Source organism: Syngnathoides biaculeatus, chromosome 14 (assembly GCF_019802595.1).
Source record: "Syngnathoides biaculeatus isolate LvHL_M chromosome 14, ASM1980259v1, whole genome shotgun sequence".
Taxonomy (NCBI): Eukaryota; Metazoa; Chordata; class Actinopteri; order Syngnathiformes; family Syngnathidae; genus Syngnathoides; species Syngnathoides biaculeatus.
Genome location: NC_084653.1, coordinates 12,672,680 through 12,693,868, shown reverse-complemented (window position 1 = coordinate 12,693,868; position 21,189 = coordinate 12,672,680). Strand labels below are relative to the sequence as shown.

Genomic DNA, 21,189 nt, shown 5'->3' with positions numbered 1-21,189 from the left:
CGTTCATGTAAGACTTGCTTGAGGCATGTTCAGATACTTTTAATATGATACATCTCTAAAGGAAAAAAACAAAACGTTGTGTAGCCTAGCAGGCTAGTGCTACCCTTAGTGCTATCGCTCGTGGTAAACATGCTGCTGTTCAGTTGAACAGATGATCTGAGCAGAGCAGTGAATTCCAACGTTTTTTGCAGCCAATGCACATACTTTACAATTGAAAACTCTCACAACACAGCAACAAACAAAAATGTCACATAAATTAGATTTAGATTAATCGCTGCATGTACTTACTGACATCTCAAAGAAGTCCATTCATTTATCACTATGCCTCACTGGCATAAATAGAGGAACAAATATACATTTATTGTAAATATATATTTATGAGCAATTAAGTACACATGTATATCCAGTAAATGAACAGGTAATTTAAATACTCATTGCTCCATCTTGTGATTGAATTAGTGATCGATTAGCTTTTTTTTTTTTAATAAGCCCCAAAAATCCTGATTGTGTAAAGCTTAATATATATATATATATATATATATATATATATATATATATATTATATATATATATACATACACACATAAACACGCACGCACGCACGCACACACACACACACACACCCACACCGTAATTACCGGCCTACAAAGCACACTTGGTTATAAGCCTCACCCAGTACATTTTTAAAGGAAATACCATTTGGTAGATACATACGCCCCAGCTGTGTAAAAGCCGCAAGTGCTCACATTGAAACCCACATTGAAACACAAGATATTTACAAAGAAAGACAGTTAACAGACTTTAACGCTAGCACCGCCACGCTAACAGGGCCGGACCCGTAATAGTCACTTCCTCGGCACATACCCGTATAGAGCTCGTGCACCTATGTCATCAAATCATGTCATTGGCTGCAAGTGTCAGTCAAACAAACCATTCTTCAATGCTAAGTCAGTGGTTGACGACGTGAAAATACGTCTTACAGCACGATGCCCAGAGTTTTTTCCGACACCTTTAAACATTTAGAAGATGATAACAAACGAAGGTATGTGGAAAAATGAGACACTTGGCATAGAGGACCCATATTTAATACCGAAGTCGATATTTTCACCAATAAGAAATTGGACTATTAACCAGCATCTGCTTGGACAACTGGATCTACACATGAAGAGTTTGTTTTCAAAACGCGACATTGGCATTTTTTTCAGATTTACGAAACTCGCGCCAAAATTATCCAGCTCCGAATGGTAGTTATCGGGATAGTCTGATTTTTGTTGAAAGTGCGACATATCGTTCTATATCAGCCAAGGAAGATCGCGTTTTATTTCAAAATGCGACATATCGAGATCTTATTTAGAGCAAAATGCAACATAATTTCGTTCAATCAGCGTGCGCTGCTGAAGCAAGCAGCATCCAATCAGAATTCGTCTAGAGGGAAGTTCCGGTATCTTCCACATCATCATGCAAAATAGCTGCGCCCGCGTTTGAGAGAGATGCTAATGCCGAGTTTGATTTTATGTACGAGACACCGGAGAGAATGAAGCTGGGAAGGAAAAGAAACCCAGCGGAAACGGGGTCAGAAAAGAAGAAGCGCTTGCTATGATAGTAGACCCTATTTTTTCTCTTTGTGAAGTTGACCTATTGTTTCCTTTTTTATCACATTTGGATTTTCTTTTACATGAATTCTATTTTCTACTCTATCAATCTACTGATGTGTGAATCAGTAATGTTTCTTTTCTACTTATGAATTGAAAGAAAATAAAGACTTTTGATCTTTGTAGATTGTTTTTGTTTACACTGAAAAATATCCAGTACAGTCAGTAGCAAACTTTTTCATTGTTTTGCCATGTGATACATTTTACCATGGTTTTTTATTTGGATCCTTGGCATGCATTTTTGTCGATTTTATCTTTACAGTGTTTCTTGCTTTCAAGCTGAACTAAGTCTTGTATTTTGTTTATCAATGTTTAATAATATCGAACAAATGAATCAGTGATTGTGCTGGTTTACTTGCAGGCTGTCCCATTGTGAGGGTGCTTTTCCTATTTAATTTTAATTCTTTCTGAAATTATTGCAATTTAATACTTCAGTTCTCATCCAAGTACCATTGTATCTGAATGTTATAAACATACTGTTTTGTCTATGATTGTGTAATGCTTGAATAGTTTTTTTGTTGTTCAAAATATTTCACCAACGATCATTAATGAATGAATAAATTTTTATAATTCTAGGCAATCTTTTTTTTTTGCCATTTTTTATAAGGAAAGTTATTGGCTATGACTTAAGAAAAGTTGACATTAAAAGGAAATCAATACCCTTGGAGTAGACTCAATTTCTGTCTATGAGCATTATGTATACTGTTATTATTACTACAGACTTATATCCTATTCTGCAGTGTTCTTTCCCCCGACAGCGACAGCTATAAATAAAATCAAAAGAAAGCAGACTCAATGAGTCAGATTTCAAACAGTGAATTTGTGAGTTTGAAAGTGATTTCATTTTGGAGATGTGTGTACTAGCGGGCGAAAAGATGCCTGAAGAATGGAGGAAAAGTGTTCTAGTTCCCATTTTTAAGAACAAAGGGGATGTTCAGAGCTGTGGTAACTATAGAGGAATAAAGTTGATGAGCCACACAATGAAGTTATGGGAAAGAGTAGTGGAGGCTAGACTCAGGACAGAAGTAAGTATCTGCGAGCAACAGTATGGTTTCATGCCTAGAAAGAGTACCACAGATGCATTATTTGCCTTGAGGATGCTCGTGGAAAAGTACAGAGAAGGTCAGAAGGAGCTACATTGCGTCTTTGTGGACCTAGAGAAAGCCTATGACAGAGTACCAAGAGAGGAACTGTGGTACTGCATGCGTAAGTCTGGTGTGGCAGAGAAGTATGTTAAAATAGTACAGGACATGTATGATGGCAGCAGAACAATGGTGAGGTGTGCCTTAGGTGTGACAGAGGATTTAAGGTGGAGGTGGGACTGCATCAGGGATCAGCTCTGAGCCCCTTCCTATTTGCAGTGGTAATGGATAGGCTGACAGATGAGGTTAGACTGGAATCCCCTTGGACCATGATGTTCGCAGATGATATTGTCATATGCAGTGAAAGCAGGGAGCATGCAGAGGAACAATTGGAAAGATGGAGACATGCACTGGAAAGGAGAGGAATGAAGATTAGCCGAAGTAAAACAGAATATATGTGCGTGAATGAGAAAAGTGGAGGGGGAAGAGTGAGGCTACAGGGAGAAGAGATAGCGAGGGTGGATGACTTCATATACTTGGGGTCAACAATCCAGAGCAATGGTGAGTGTGGTAAGGAAGTGAAGAAACGGGTCCAAGCAGGTTGGAACAGCTGGCGAAAGGTGTCTGGTGTGTTATGTGACAGAAGAGTGTCTGCTAGGATGAAGGGCAAAGTTTACAAAACAGTGGTGAGCCGGCCATGATGTACGGATTAGAGACAGTGGCACTGAAGAACAACAGGAATCTGAACTGGAGGTGGCAGAAATGAAGATGTTGAGGTTCTCGCTCGCAGTGACCAGGTTGGATAGGATTAGAAATGAGCTCATTAGAGGGACAGCCAAAGCTGGATGTTTTGGAGACAAGATTCGAGAGAGCAGACTTCGATGGTTTGGACATGTTCAGAGGCGAGAGAGTGAGTATATTGGTAGAAGGATGCTGAGGATGGAGCTCCCAGGCAAAAGAGCGAGAGGAAGACCAAAGAGAAGGTTTATGGATGTGGTGAGGGAAGACATGAGGGCAGTTGGGGTTAGAGAGGAAGATGCAGGAGATAGGCTAAGATGGCAAAAGATGACACGCTGTGGCGACCCCTAACGGGACAAGCCGAAAGGAAAAGAAGAAGAAGAAGAAGAAGAAGAAGTATGAGATCGACTACCTATTTTTTTTCTGCTGGTATCCCTCGCAACCCATATTAACCTTGGTAGACTGGTTTGAAGCAGTTTACTTTCTTAATGATCTCACATCAACTTATAAACAAAATTAATCAACTGAGTGACACATGGCTGCAGATGTCGGATTGCAGAATCGCATACAGATACACAAAATTACAATGATGTAAACTCAGCCTTTCCAAGACCTCATACTGAACAAACAAACAGTTTCTAAATAACTGAAAAACACCTTTTTAAAAGAAATTCCCATTTTTTCATCTCCTTTTTCAACATCTGACATTAGTGAGTTAATTGTGAAAATTGTGACTGGTGACTGACCCTTATTTCTGATACCTAACTCTCTAAATGTGGTGGTTATGGTCTTAAATATTATTTTAAAATGCTTGAAATGTTGAAAGGCAAATAGTTTTCATGATTGCCTATCAAAAGCAACTGATTTTTTAAAAAAAATACAGCTACTCCTGAAGGTTTAAGTCGAAATTCGGATATGTCTCACTTTGCCAAGAATAGAATGTTTGGATATGTCTCATTTTGGAGAAAAAATGAAATTTGTCATAAAAAAAAACTTGGTGAATATTAAAGCCAATATTTTTTTGTAGTATGGTGTTTAGTTACTTTTTAGCATCTCTTTCCATCCCCCAATAGTTAGAAACATAAATTGAGTTTATTGTTTTCACTTCAATACCAAGCCCTTTTCTCAAAATGAAAAAAATGGATATGTCTCATTTTGAAAACAAACTCTTCACATGTATCTGGTGAGTAAGTCGTCGAGATTTACACGGAAGAGTTTGAATGCGTAGAAAAGTCTGGACGCACGTAGATACTTCGTTGCTGGATCTGTTCTCAATCAAGAATTAATCCCATATAGTGATGGAGCCACTCAGATTTTTTCAATACAACTACCCATATTTAAATAAATCACCCCTGGTTTTACACAAACTCGCATTCATTAACTATGATTGGAAGAAAAAGACAGCAAGTCGGCTCCTTCGTACACGAAGCGTGTTCCGGCCACACGTTAAAATTTTGGCAGACATTTTTTTTTTTTTTTTAAATATGGATTGTTCTCAAATGAGTCCAACGCGTATTTTAAAAAAAGAAAAACTGCTGGGATTGGTTTCAGCCCTGTACATGGAAGCGTGTTGCGGCTACACATTCAACTTCAGTAAACCTCTGTGTGACTGACGGTTTATTTTCTTTTTTTAAAATACGTATTGGACTCATTTGAGAACAATGCATATTAGGAAAAAAAGGCTGTCAGGGAGAGCTTTACCGAAACTTAGCGTGTGGCTGCAACACACTTCATGAATGTTGAAGACGACTCCCGGTCACTTTTTTTTTTTTTTTAACGCATTGTTTTGAGAACAATGAGCTAATTTGGCATTATAAATACTTCTTGGTAACTTGAGATTGAGAAGAATAATTCCTACCTGAAATGAAGTGATCGCTACACAGGCGTGTGCGTATTTTGGTTTGGCACCATCCATCATGGTTAATTGCCAAAATCCATCGATATTTTCTGCTCTTTTCAGCTGGTATTCCATAGAATGATCTCTTTGAATATCTGTCTTGTCTGTTGTAATAACCAACAGCACAACAAGTCTCCGGCATTGTGTATATTCTGCTTCGGTTCAATGTCCCTCAAACCGTCGAGCAGTTTTTTTGACCGGCAATATGGCGCCGTGAAAATGGTGACGTCATGTGCACGAGCTCTATATTCCACAGTTTTACTCTTACCTTTTCTGCTCAAGTGCCCCCTTGCGGCCGTTAGAAACAATGCACAAATTAGCCGGACCACCACATAAACTGCAGGGTTGAAAGCGTGTGAATAAAGTCGTGGCTTATAGGCCAAAAATTACGGTACATATACTTACACACACACACACACACACACACACACACACACACACTAATTAATTGAGTCATGAATTTATATCACTTATGACAATTCTTAAAATTATAAACTGTTGCCGACTCTTCTTACTCTATGCCACAAGGATAGATATCACAGTTTAAAATAAAAATAATAAGATGAATAAAAAGTGAATAAAAAATCAATCTTGGAAGGCTTCTGGGCACACAAATGAACATACTCTCCAATCTTTAATTCAACGATCACTCTTTGATATTATTACATATACATTTCTGTTCAGCCCATGAATCACAACGACAAGCACACGTGCGCGCACACACACACACACACAAACACACGCGCGCACACACACATACACACACCGATGAGATGACAACAGGCAAACATGCATGCAGCATAACGACAACTCCCACCGGCGCCGGCCGGTCGGCCCTCGCGGGGACCACTGACCTGGATCTGTTGGCGGACTCTGACTCCTTTCACCTCTTCTCACAGCAGGACTGCTACACAATCATTTATGCGGCAATTCACACATGATGGATGAAGGGTTCCCATTTTGTTTCAGTCTACTGACTTGCAGCAGCCCCAAAGGTCCATGAGCACGAGGTTTAGGAAAAAAACAGCGAGAGAGGTAGAGAGAAAGAAAGAGGTGGGGGGGATGCAGACTGAGAGATGAGTCTGTCGATACTGTATGCTTTATTACGAGAAGCAATAACACAATCTTTCACACTTTAGCTCCCTCTTTGTCATAGTGTTGCTCTCCCTACTACACAAAGGCTCATTAGCGGCAGCCGGCTGGTAGGCAAAGAGGCTGAATGGAGCTGAGGCAGAGTCAGCCTGAGAAGAAGTCACATGGGTGGATTGTCTGAGAGCAAGCGAATGCTGGAGGGAAACAGAGAGAGAGTGAGAGAGAGAGAGAGAGAGAGAGAGAGAGAGAGAGAGAGAGAGAGAGAGAGAGAGAAAGAAAGAGAGAGAGACTCTTCTCCTGCTGTCTGCAGATATTTTTACCAACATGGTAGATGGGAAAGGGAGGGTGTGTGGGTCGGGGATAGCAGTGGTGGTGGCGAGGATGCAGGAGGCAGAGTTATGGGGGGCATCGAGGGAACGTCATAGAAATATGTATTTGGCCAAGATGGGAAAGGTGTTCAAGAAATAGTGAGAAACCATTTGATTGGAATAATAAAATAGTGGCACTGCTACATTCAAACGGCAAGCGCAAAAACCCGGGTGGTCCAAAATGTCATCATGCATGACATGACGGCCACAGATCTCACAGGACCTTAGTTCAGTGAACAATAACGGTTCATTATGAGATGCATAAGTAGACTACAAAGATTGAAAAAGTTTTCATTGCAATTTGGTAAATGGTCTTGTGCATCGCGCTCTCGACAGTTTTCCCATGATGTTGGAAGTCAACATGTTTTGTTCCAGTGTTTATTGAGTGTTTGAATAGAGAATCCTAATCTCAACCGGTAAAATAGTCGACCAGCAAAATACCGATCACAAGATCAAAAACCACAAGCATCGGGAAATACAAAATTAGGGTAATCGACACGATGACTGCGATTTTGTTCGCTCTAAGCATTTTTGCTCTTGTTTGTACAATTAACATGACATTAATTTGGTTTGCAGTGACATCCCCTTGCTTTTCTATTTATGATTGTTCTCAAGGTAAAATACTCATTTAAAAGGTATTGTAAAACAGATAAATGTTGTGCCTGTGATTCACATCTTTATTTTAAAAGTTGTGTAATTGTCAATACAGAATCATCTTCACTTCATCACTGCAAAGATGAAGCAGTTTTGTACTGTATGTTGCTAGCTAAGAAAGGCGTGTTGACATCAGCCTCACTCAGCTGTCATTTGTAAACATTAACATTCATGTTCTTCCTGGAACAGGAAAACTTAAAGCCCGGAGTTGTTTGCCTCTAGGCGGATTAGAGTCATTAAAAATAATGGGATGCATAATACTGTAATAACCCCTACAAAGAGGAAAAAGAAAATTGCTTAATTAGCCCATACATTCGGCATTTCAGAATGTATTTCATTTTCATTCAATCCAGAACAGCACATGTTCTAAAGCCCTGAAGGTTACTACAGGTGGCTAAAGCAGTGTCAGCTAATGTCAATAATGGCATCGTGATTAAAAACCAATATTAGCTCTCATTATCTCTGCTTTTGGTCTATCTTGCTCCCCGGGGAAGCGTCTGGCTCTTTAATGGCTAAATTGTGCACAGTGCTCACCAGGCAGCCACTAACCGTGTCGGTTTGATGTGGCGCAGGAAGGTAGTGAGCTTTTAGTGCTTTTTGTCAGAAAACAGCTGCCTGCTGAGCCAGAGAGCACGGCGTGGGAGCGCTGAGAGTCAAGACAAACAGGAACGTCCCAGCAGGTCGGATCAACACAGAATATTGTTAGGAAGGTTTCCCCAAAGCTAAGCCAAGCTGCTGGTCTTTCAGCGTTATAAGAGATCAAGGATGCGCAGACATTTGCTGTGTCATTGCTCAGAGTTAGGGACCATGAATTCATTTCTTTCTTTGGAAACACATTTTAGAAAAAAAAACATTAATGAGCAGTTCCTACGTAAATCAAAAACTGTCATTCCACAGTCAATCAATGCATTAACAATGACAAGGAGATTTTGTAATCATACCTCAAAATAGTGAATTTTAAGCACTTTTGACTGGGAAAGGAGAGCCACTTTTCAGCTGCTTCAAGAATGAAGGAAAAACACCCATCCATTTTCTTAGTCACTTATCCTCACAAGGGTCGCGGGAGTGCTGGAGCCAATTCCAGCTGTCATCGGGCAGGAGGCAGGGTACATACACCCTCAACTGGTTAACGGTCAATTGCAGGGCACATAGAGATGGACAACAGCCGCGGTCACTCAAACCGTAGTGCCCGGAAAAAACCCATGCAAACTTGACACAGGCGGGGCTGGGATTGAACCCAGATCCTCAGAAAGGTGAGGCCACCACTTTACTCAAGTAGTGTGCAGAGTGACAACATTTATACAGATTCATTGGTGAATGCTTTTCAATGAGCACACTCACGCAGGAGCTGCTGTTGACCACGGCTCACGCCCAGATGCTCATACATGAACTCGTCTCTTTGTACTGCCTTCAATGTATTCTTCCCAGGGCCTTCAGAATCACTAATGCTAACGTATGCAAATTAAACTGTTAGCAATGAGAATTTCTTTAACCCAGTGGTTTTTAAACTATTAGGGGGTGACCATCAACTATCATAAAAAAATGTCATTATTAAAGGAGAAATCCAGTACTTTGCATGAACAGTGTATCCAATAGGTCACGTAATATGTACCCTATTTTGACAATGTGATGCTAAATCCTCTTTCATTTAATAGAATTTTGAGAAGATTTTTGTTGACAATTACGAATTTTCAGGGACGCTGCCATTTTTGTAAGTCATATGATGTATGTGACGTGTACTGTGCCGCTCCAAACACTGGATTACACCATTTATGCCCAGCGCTGATTTCTCGGATTTATCCTCATCTGATGAAGAAATAGGAGTATCGGTGGATTGGGAAGACTGAGGAATACTTCCATACAGATTTGAACCTGTGGCTGTAATTAATGTTGAATATTTGGATGGTTCTTCGGGCGGAATGACGTGGAGTCTGACTACTCGGAGGCCTCCGCGCAACATAAGTGCGTAAACAAAGGCCCCCGGGAGCTCCGGGCCAGCAGCCACGGATGGTTCTTCAGATGGGAATGACGTGGAGTCGGATGAGCGAGCTCCAGTGGCGAGCCACGACCTGAGCTTTCAGGTGGTGGAGGCCTTTACCCGCGCTTCGGTGGTGGCGGAGGCCTTGAGCCTAGCTTCGGCATCCAGGGCGAACGAAGCAGGTTAATATTTTTATATTTATTTTATATTTCCCCGGAGGTTGAAGCTCTGCTCGCGACATGCTGCCGGAGCTCGTGGTCCGCCTTCGGTGGTGGCGGAGGCCTTTAGCCTAGCTTCGGCATCAGGGGCTAACGGCCACCGCCACCGGAAACATCGGCTCGCGGCTCCACGTCATTCCCGTCCGAAGAACTACCCGAATATTCACTATTAATTACAGCCACAGGTTCAAATCTGTATGGAAGTATTCTTCAGTCTTTCCAATCAACCGATACTGCTATTTCTTCATCAGATGAGGATAAATCCGAGAAATCAGCGCTGGGCATAAATGGTGTCCCATGTAATCCAATGTTTGGAACGGCACGGTACACGTCACATACGCCTATGTAGATCATGTGACTTGTGAAAATGGCAGCGCCCCTGAAAATAATAATTGTCAATAAAAATCTTCTCAAAACACTATTAAATGAGAGAGGATTTAGCATCACATTGTCAAAATAGGGTACATATTACATGACCAATTGGATACATGTATGTTACATGTTCGTGTAAACCACTGGATTTCCCCTTTAAGTTACACCCAGCTGTTGTCGTCCATGTTTTCGTTGATTCACAAGGAATAATGTTTGCAAGCAAGGGTGGGGGGTGAAATTTCAGTGCCCCCTGCTTTAAAATTGCAGCTGGAAAAGGGCGTGGGGGGGGTCGCTGCTGCTGGTGGTGCTGAAATTAAAAAAAAAAATTTTTTAGGAACCATTGGTTTAACCAATCAGCCAGCCAGCCTTTTTCCAACACCAGCATTGTTTCAGTCTCAGATTTTTTGATCAGCAGAAAATTACAGACGATTAAGCTCATATAAATCATAGCAGGCAAAACCGTGATCGCAATGAAAATTCGATTAATTGTGCAACTCTTGTCTATTTCGTGTTCTTCGTCGAAGCAGTGACTATGCGTGATTTAAAATTTGTTTTTTCATAAACGGTCCACCCCGTTGAGACGTCACCTTTTAAATATGCAGTTTGAAAATGAGGCCAGAGGAAGTGCACCGCTGAGCGCTCCAAGATTACACGGCTGCATCACAAAAGACCAAAGAGCAAGTCAGGCTAATGACAGAAGTGCAGCAGACCACGCTCACTGTTGCTTATCTGTTGATGTAAATCATGACTGATTCTTTCATACAACAGTATTACTGGCTTTGTGCACATTAAAATCCTTCTTTCTGTTGTTCGTTTCCCCCTAACGGGAATTCGGTAGCGGATATAGTATTTATATAAGCTCTGAAATTCCCAGTGAATCCATGCCAAAACATTAAAACACATGTAATGTAAACACCACACGACTTGTTTTCTTGAATATTAGTGTAGGACAACAGGGACTTGTTCTCGCGGAATATATGGAATTCTAATGATATTCGATAGGTCTACGTGCCTCCTGCATTTGTAAACATTTTGCATCAGTGTTTTCAATACCCGGCTTCATTTAAAATATTTTTGATGCAACCACAGTGTCAATAATTAATGTTTTGCTCCTGCAACAAAATAAATATCAAATCATAACCTATTATTACTCATTTGTCTGGTCAATTTCTCCTCAATTTGCCCATGGAAGGCACCTTGTGCACGTCTATCTGAGTATCACATTTATATTCTGTTCTATTACATAAGATGCAAAGACTAGAGGGATGCCATGCATTTGCTTCACCATGCGCTGACCTATATTTCCTTTCCTTAAAATGATGAAGGCCAACTGAAGACGGCTAGCATACACAAAGAAGGTTTAAGAATAAATATTCTTGTGCAGTCATAATAATAGAGAGGTCATATGCAAAATAGTTGGCTACCTCGCACTGTGGTGGAAAAAAAGGTACCTTTCAAAAGACGTTTGGAATGTTCGCTTTAAAAAAAAACAGCAAATGAGGATTACTTGAAAGCCACTCTAGTTCTTGAATATTTTAGCTCTTCAGATGAAAGATATTTTTAATGCTAAATGCACTGGTGCCTTGAGAAAGGAGCTTAATTTGTTCCGTGACCATGCTCGTAGCTCCAAACAATCATCAACTCTTAAATTATGTTTTCCAAATGAAATAAATGGAAATACCAGTTTGTCACAACCTTCCAAAACACCAATAGTTTTTTGTAACCTGTTTTTTATTTATGAAGACATAATTAAATAAGAGTTTGTTACTCGCTATTTCAAAACTTCAGTCAATTAACAGTCTACTGATCATTAGGGTATGTGCACCTTGGCCACCGGGGGGCAGTACATATTTGTACAAACATAATAAAGAAGAGTCAGAACGAGGCCCGGTCGATTAATCGGCCAGCCGTTTAATTGGCCAATATTGGCCCTTTTCATATTGGCAAAAATCCGCCCATCTCCCAAAAATAAATAAATAAATAAATAAATAAATAGATAAAACTAGTATGGCAAAGTTATCCTACTAGTGTGCAGATATAATCAGTACATGTAGTGGAGAAAAAATGAAAAAAACTTACCTCATTCTAGGAGTACACTGAAAAGTCTTATTAGTAAGAATAAAGAGTGTACTAGTACATGGACCTTAAGATGTATTTTAAGAATGAAAAAGAAATAATTATTTTCCATACAACTATGCATCCATCCATTCATTGTCTGAGCCACTCATGCTCAAGAGAGTCGTGGGAGTGCTAGAGCCAATCCCAGCTGAAATATAAAATATTAACCATTGACAAAGTTGATGTTTTTATTCCTAAAAATACCACAAATCCATCCATTATCTGACCTGCTAATTCTCACAAGGGTCACGGGAGTGCTGGAGCCTATCCCAGCAGTCATCGGGAAGGAGGTGGGGTACAACTTGAACTGGTTGCCAGCCACATAGTAGAAGCAAACAAGCATTCGCACTCACATCACACCTAAGGGCAAGTTACAGTCGACAATTAGTGCACATTTTTGGGATGTAGGAGGAAACCCACGCAGGCAAGGGGAGGACATGCAAACTCTACAAAGGCGAGGGTGGGATTTGAACCCTGGTCCTCAGATCTGTGAGGCAGAGACTCTGACCAGTCCTTCATTGTGCTGCTCTATACAACAAACTATAATAACAAAACAGTCAAACCTAAAGAAAATTATATATAAACCTATTGCATGTTTAACGTGCAAAAAGTTTTTTTTTTGGTTTGTTTGTTTGTTTGTTAAACTTCAGTTAGACAGACATTGATTATTGTAAATCACAGGTGTCAAACTCAAGGCCCATGGGCCAGATCTGGCCCGCCACATAATTTTATGTGGCCTGCGAAGGCGAATCAGTGTCAAAATATGTCCCAACATTTCAAATTGTCATATATCATAAATGATAATGTTGAGATATTTTTGTTGCAAAACATGAAGAATGGTTGAAAAACCCATTAAACTTGATTTATGATTCCAAAAGAAATTCATAAATTTCATGTGTAAATATGATGAGTAAATTCAGTATTTCTATGGTTTCACGATCATGGCCCTGAGGGAAATTGGAACTACAATGTGGCCCGGGACAAAAAATCAGTTTGACACCCCTGTTATAAATGATCATTGCCGAGAAGGCTGACTTTGGTGCGGGCAGCGCAGGTTCAATTCCCGCTCAGTGATTGTGTCAATATCTGCCTTGCGACTGAATGGTGACCAGTTCAGAGTGCAGTCCGCCTTTCGCCCGAAGATCGCTGGAATAGGCTCCTGATCTAGGTGATCCTTGAGAGGATAATGGCTTCGGAAAATGAATGGATTACTGCCCTCTATCAGAATACTGTTGTTTATTGTATGCAAAATATTGTGCATTTAAAACAGTGTTTTGCGAGTCACTGCAATTCACTCTCCTAACATCCAACATTGCTGGTCTACCACATCATAAACAACTTGTTTTTACACAGGGACACATTACAGCAGATCAGGTTGTTGTTTTTTTTTCTTAATAAACACTTTTTCATTCTCATACACTCAGAAAAACTGAGGGTGCATCCCAGTGGGAGCAGCTGATAGAATTGAGAAGCCTTAAAGACAAAATCCTGAAACCACAAGAGTTTGGATTCAACCTCATTTATCATCTATGTCATGCTTCGGCCATTAAATGTAGCCTTGGAAGAGGCGATAGAGAGAAACCGCGGCAGAGAATCTGATCATGCGTGATACACACGCAGGCACGCACACACACGCACGCGCGCGTGCACACTCACAAACAGTCTGTCTGTCTGTCTGTCTGAGAGAGAGAAGGTAGGTCTCAGCTGGTCGTCGCTGTGGTAGAGGTGATTACGGAATACGGCAACAGACGATTACCGTGCCCCCACCCCCAGCACCCCCTTCCCCCACCAAAAAGCTCGGACATTCATCAATGCTGTTTTGTCGAGGTTTGGCCTTAAAATAAATGGCGCGGGTGCCATGGAGAAGTCAGTTAGTCTTCACCGGGATGCATTAGCATCACTTACAGGAATGGTGCAGCTTATCTACACCCTCTATATTAATTTAGAGGAGTCCCAGGAGATGGGAGACCCAACTTAAGAGTTTGGGGAGATAAGAGCAATCAATTTTAATTTTTTGACTTGTGAGCAAACATTTGAGCCCTGTGAATGCAAGACGCTGAAAGAAAAAAAAAAAAAGGAAATCGTTAACAATTCCTCAAACAAGTCGTTGTATGCCCTGGTTGTGTGTTGCTGCTCCATGAGTTTAAAAGTATTAACTGGATGTTTTTCAACTCCCCAAACATTTTTACTGATTTAGCTGAATTTTCCATCATGTTTTGCATTATTTGTTAGTATTGAGCTATCAGACTTTTCTTTGATGAAATGATATGGTTTGATTAAAAAATTTGGGTGTTTGCTGCTTGAAGCAAGCACGCCGTGCATCTTATTTGAAGGACGGTGAGAAAAAGGTGCTAAGGAATACTTTGAAAAGTGTGTTACTGTTTAAGTAAGGTTAAGTGTATTTCAAGAATTCTATATGTGTTCAGAGAATGTTGGAAAGATAAAGCTATTAAAAATGCGTTTTTGATGGGATCTTACTGTCTAGTGTATTTTATTTTTCAGGAAAGTATCACCCACGATAAACGATAAAGTCAATGGACAACTTGCTTGATGACTCAGAATAAAAAGTACTGAACAGTACAAAATCTTTGACATACTTGTAAATGGTCTTTCAATAATTTGTCACGTCACACTCACAAAACTCACACCTGATCATTTCTGCAAAATGCGTGCAGCAGGTGATTTCATCCACGCAGCATGATAAAAGATCAGAAAGTGTACCTGAGCAAATAATTAAGCAAAGTTGTCAAATGTCCTCGTTTCGATCTCAGTCAAGCTCCGCAAAAGAAAATGACATCTCCATTCCCCAATTACACACAAAGGAATGCAGTTATGGAAAGGCGGCGACATCTACGGATTTATGCAAATTGGACTTCACATGCTCACTGTACATTTGTTAAGTTGCGGTAGCCTGAGGCTGCAGACAGATCTGCTCGGCACACATTAAAAGGAGGGGCGGGTGGGTGGGAGATGTACGGGTGCAAGTGGGCCGCTCAGCCCTCACGGACGCAGGAGCTGCACTCCCTCCTGCAGCTACGCCACATAGTGCTGGGAACCATTGATCTGTTCTTCTTCCACTTAGAACACTAAAGGAGAGGAAGCTTGGCTCTCTATATACAACAATTAACAAACAAAGATGACCACTGTGGCTTTAGATTACCGCCGCGTGCCTTGTAAAGAATTTTGCAAGATGTAGCACAAAGGCGCAATCACAAGGCACCCAGTGTACTAGAAACCAGTCCCAGAGTCGGGATCGTGTTTTTGATTTGCTCTAATTCTTGCCACAACCACATGCATCCCTAATCAGAAACCCTCAGCCATCATGTCAATCACAAAGCTCAGCTACATTATTCATGCCTCTATTTCTTATTTATGACTGTATTTTCCCATGTTATCGCAAAGTTCACAAAAGGCAGCCTCGCCGGCAGAAACAGAGCTGCCAAAGCATTTCATGGAGACGGGGATGCTTTCATCTCGCACACAGGATGAGAAGGCTGTGGGATTGGGGGTGTTCACATTCCGCAGACAAGCCTTATTATTTATATATAAACGTCTATCATGGAGTGAATGTGAACCTTTTTTTTTAATAGATGTAACAACACGTTGAAAGATACAGTATTCAAGTAGGTGCTCATTTTCCTATTAATGACAATTTACCTCACTGTTGCGTTTTTGTATTATGCCACATGTTGATTAATAAATGCACGTTTACCGATATCAGTTCAGACTTACTGTCGCGCTCTGAAAATCATAGTACACTCAACAACAGAAGAGAGAAGGCAGGAGCAAAATAAATAAATAAATAAATAACCAGTTGTATTGATTCAAAAGGGACTGTTCACCAGATATATAACAGTCTGCCACAGTCATTAATAATTTCTGCACTTTACGTCGTGGCGTCAACAAAGGTCAAATCAAGAGAACAAAGCTAAAGGCAAAGAGTTTCATCAGAGGATTGACAAACTCTATTACATTAAACATCCATCCATATTGTATACCACTTATCCTGTACTTAACAAAATACTGATAGTTGTTTCAGAAATCTTGATTTTTGTATTTTTTTATCTGCTAACACAGTAAAAAAATTAGAGTCGGTATGTGAAGGAAATTATTCTATTAGTGCAGAAAAGAGAGCTTTGTTTTGGGTCAGCGTAATTGCCTGCACAAGAAGTGAATGTACCTTAATTTTTTATTTTTTTTTAAATGACCAATTTAAAAGCACTTTTTCACAAGAGCATTTTCAATGCTTTTATACTGACGATGCAATCCGTGGTTTGGGAGTGCAGTTCGTAAACATTCTACAAACTCCAATTTCAATGAAGTTGCGACTTTGTGTAAAAAGTACATAAACACTGAATATGACTTCCAAGTCATTTTCAACCTCTACTCAATTGAATACACTTCAAAGGCAAGATATTTTAATGTTCAAACTGATAAATGTTAGGTTTTTTTTGTTGTTCTTCTTGCAAACATTGTCTGATTTTGAATTTGATGCCTGCAACACCTTCCAAAAAAACTGGGACAGTGGCAACAGAAGACTGAGAAAGTCAAAGAACACCCCCCCCAAAAAAAAAAATACAACCACCAGTCTGAAACATTCCACAGGTGAACAATTGAATTGGAAACAGGTGAGTGTCATTAGTAAATGTATCGCATATACGGTATGAATAAATATAAAAGGACCAGCCCCGAAACGCTCAGTTGTTCACAAGCAAGGATGGGATGAGGCTCACCACTTTTCGATAATACTGACCAGAGGTGGGTCATAACGTTACATTTACTTAAGTAACTTCTTGGATAAATTGTACTTGTCAGAGAAGTCTTAACGTAAGCATGCTTTTTAATTGAGTGTGACTGTTGAGAAAAAAACGCTACTTTTACTCTGTTACACTGACTATCTTCAGGTATTTAATCCTATTTGTGCAATCTATTCGAATTGAGCCGGCACGGTGGTTTGGCTGGAGAGCGTTGGCCTCACAGTTCTGAGGACCCGGGTTCAGTCCCGGCCAAACTTGTGTGGAGTTTTCACCGTGCCTGCGTGGGTTTTCTCTGGCCACTCCGGTTTCCTCCCACATTCCTAAAAACATGCAACATTAATTGGGCCCCCTAAATTGCCCCTAGGTGTGATTGTGAGTGTGACTTCTCTGTCTCCAGGTGCCCTGCAATTGGCTGGCAACCAGTTCAGGGTGTACCTCCTGCCCGTTGACAGCTGGGATAGGCTCCAGCACTTCCGTGACCCTTGTGAGGATGAGCGGCTAAGAAAATGGATGGATTGATGGATATTCTAATTGATGATGATACTACTACTACTAATAAAATAAATACTTTTCATTGTAATTGTCAGGGAAATTTGTGTCATCACATGACTGCGTTTATCTGATCCAACATGACTACAAGTAACTCGGATGGGGAAATCTACTTAAAAAATATTGATTGGCATAGAATTTCAGTTTATTTACAATAGTAAGCACTAGCCTGCTATTGCTAATCGCATGTGCTAACTGTTGAGCAACCATTTTTAGTTTCAAAGTGATTGATTTTGTTGGGCAATATTTGAATTTGCATATTCCCATTTTGTATGACATCCAAACGCTACTTAAAAAAGTAAATCAGAAGTTTTCAAGCAGATTTTACAGAATTACAGAAATACTTTGACTTGAGTCCCCGAAGTTCAACATTTTTCAAGTTACAACGCTTTTTTTTTTTTTTAATCAAGGTAATTAGCAATAAAAGTACTCTCATGTGGGTACGGAGTGCTATCTAATTTGTATGGGAGAAAAAAACGTTTATGCTTGAAAATGAAACCTTTCCTTTGAATTAATGTTTGACTCAATTCCCACATACGCAGAGGAAAATGTGTCAACCTTTTGGGATTGCTGAGGTTTTTGTATACATTAGTCAGAAAATGACTGAGCTACATCTAAATCACAAGAATACACACAGTTCACTTAAACTAATCCCACACTATTTTTGTTCATATTTTTAAAGCACTTTGCATGTGAGGGAGGACAAAGTACGGGAAGTGAACCTTTGCATTTAATAACTGGTTGACCCTCAGGCAGCTATTTTTTGGACTGTTCCTCTTTACAAAACTTCTGCAGTTTAGCAGGATTGGTGGGATGTCTGTGTGGAGTGTCTTGAGGTCACGGGAACGCATCTGAATCGAGTTGAGGTCAGGAAGTTGACCGGGCCACTTCTGAACAACATTGTTCTCCTCGAGTGTTCTGTTGTTAATTTGCTTCTGTGTTTTGCATAAAGTCCTGTTGCAACACCCATCCACTGCTACACTTTTACTTTTGGACAGATGGGCTCAGTTTTTCCGTGACACATCTTGATAAACTCGTGTATTCATTTTTCTATTGATGGTAGCAAGTTATCCAGGGTCGGTCAGCTGGTAAAGCGTTGGCCTCACAGTTCTGAGGTCCCGGGTTCAATCCCGAACATGCCTGTGTGGAGTTTGCATGTTCTCCCAGTGCATGTGTGGGTTTTTTCCGGGCACTCCGGTTTCCTCCCACATCCCAAAAACATGCAACATTAATTGGACACTCTAAATTGCCCCTAGGTGTGATTGTGAGTGTGGATGTTTGTCTCTATATGCCCTGCGATTGGCTGTCAACCAGTTCAGAGTGTACACTGCCTCCTGCCCAATGACAGCTGGGATAGGCTCCAGCACTCCCCGTGACCCTTGTGAGGATAAGCGGCTATGAAAATGGATGGATGGATGGGGTATCAGTTGAAGCACTTTGTTTATTGTTGTGATTTAAATTAATTTCAGATGACATTTTATGACATGTTAATGCAGAAATCTGTGAAATTACGTAGGATTCACCTCACCTGTTATTCTTCTCGCTGTAAATTCTGAGGAAAAGTTCAACTGTGGAATATTTCTATAATTCCCCACCTAAACATGCCATGCAAACTCAAGAGAAAATGCAACTAGCAATGATGTCACCAGTGTCAAGCTAATCTAAAATGAACACTGTATTTCTAGCATCATTGTCATAAATAAAACATATTGAGAAAGAAACATCTTCAATATCCGCTCGTCTGTTCACGCATCACAAAAACCGCTGAGCAATGATTTTATGCCACTGATGTTGGATTCATAACAAGGGCAACATATCAAGCTCGCAATAAATATTCTAAAAAGTCTTCTTTTAATCAGAGTGATATCAAATCACACCACATTTTGTGGTGAGACTGGTGCAGATGTCTGTGTTGACTTTACACTGCATCTTCACATCATCTTGCGTTACCACAGGATCTTTTGCGGCACAGGAGCAACAGTTTTGCGCGTGGATGTTCATGTAATCACCAATTCAGCGTCATAACAATGCAATCTTACCTTTAGAAAATGATATTACGCGGCAGCTGCCTGCTCCTGTCCTGTAGAGGCTTAAAAAATGAAGGGGAAAAGAAAATCACCATTAGCTTCTGCAGCAGGTTGCATAACAGAAGACAGAAAGAACTCGTGCAACCTGATGTAAGAAACCGAAATAAAGAGAAATAACGCTAGGAAACTTTGGCACCGATAAGAGAGATAAGGGAGATGAATAGTAGTGGGGGGTGGGGTATCCTCATGGAGGCAAAGTGTAGGGAGGTGGGTGTTAAGACTAACTGTACTGCAGTGGAGTCGGCAGGGATCCAGATTCTCTTTAGGATCAGGAAACTACCATTGCTGTGTAATTGTTACGCTGTGGCCAGGTTGACACATATGCGCACCCGCTCCAGAAATGAAAGGGGGGGGGGTCTATGTAACGCAAACACATCCATTGTATAGAAAAGGCGAAAATGATGCACTGTTCAGGCAAGACAAAGAAAAAGGGGCTGCATTTTTTGGGGACAGACTCCTGGTAGAGTTTGGACAAATGTCATGTAACACAGTGCATAGCGAGGGGTGGGGGGGGGGGACATGTAAGACTCACGTATTAAATGTTACATGCAATGTGCAACTAACTTGTCTTTCGACTCACCATTCATGTGATTGTGAAGCCAGCCAATTAAATCAACGCCCCTCCCTCAATTCCATGCAGTGTCTCGGCGTGCAGTCCTCCATGCATGCATGAAGAGCCTCCTCCGGTGCGGTGGGCTGTACTGGGATCCGGGGGAGGGGGGGTCGGCCAAAGAACCGGTCCAGTCGAGGCGCGCTCCGGTGCCTTTTCAGCAGCGGCAGTAGCAGCCTTCCTTCCGGCTACCGGGGAACAATGGTGTGGCATCGGACTGACGGGCTCCCGGGGCAACGTGACTTCCTCCGTCCAATCAGCGCTCAAACACCAGGAATCAGCCGCAGAGCTCTTCTTGCACGCGTCTTGTGTGTTGTTTGCGTGCAACTGGAACGACCACATGTGCGCTGTGTTTGGATGCCAGCCAACGGTGAGAAGTAACAAAGAGCAAACACGTTAGTCTTAAATTTGTCAGCAATCCGAACTATACTTCACTTTTCATCTTCCTGACAACCGTTAGCCTTAATTGTGAGACTTTTCATATACCGCAAGCTTTTTCGGCTCAACCAATTTTCCATTATTCTGAAAAGGACATAGGTTGTTTTGTTTCAATTAGCATCGGCTAATTTAGCATTTCAGCTTTTTTGTTTTATCTGTTGTCGTCAGAGGTTCCAGTGGAAAAACTCGTTGGGAGGCGGGGCTAGGGGTTCGGGGGGCTGTGGGGGTGTTACACATTGCTTAAGGGACATTTCCAACAAAGAGGGTAACCATTGTCAAATTAATGTTTTTTTTTTCACGTTCCTCTTTGATTGCTACATGAAATTATCCTACTGGTAAACAAGATTACCTCAGATGGGCCCTGCAAGCCATTGCTATAATAATCATAATAAAGAAGAATTGTAAAAACATACATGATGGAAGGAGGGGATGGCTGCCCTCAATTCGTCCCGGTTGGCCGCCAATGGTTGTCAATTCATTGTCTATCAGATTTTGGGCTGACCACCTCTTTCCTTTTTCAATACTGCACTACATGCAAGTTAATTAAAGAAGGAAAACTGTAATGTTTGTTAAATGTAC

At 40.9% G+C, this 21,189-nt stretch overlaps 1 protein-coding gene across 2 annotated transcripts in view; it reads right to left on the bottom strand.

Annotated features, from left to right (window-relative positions):
- csrnp3 (cysteine-serine-rich nuclear protein 3) overlaps window positions 1–20,749 on the bottom strand; it is a 35,814-nt gene extending 15,065 nt beyond the window's left edge. For both annotated transcript variants that reach the window (XM_061842650.1, XM_061842651.1), the window contains exons 1-2: window positions 20,143–20,749; window positions 19,515–19,564 (exon numbers count right to left, since the gene is read on the bottom strand). The gene's annotated coding sequence lies outside the window, so the exon portion shown is untranslated. The remainder of the gene's footprint in view (window positions 1–19,514; window positions 19,565–20,142) is intronic.
- Between the last annotated feature and the right edge of the window lie 440 nt (window positions 20,750–21,189).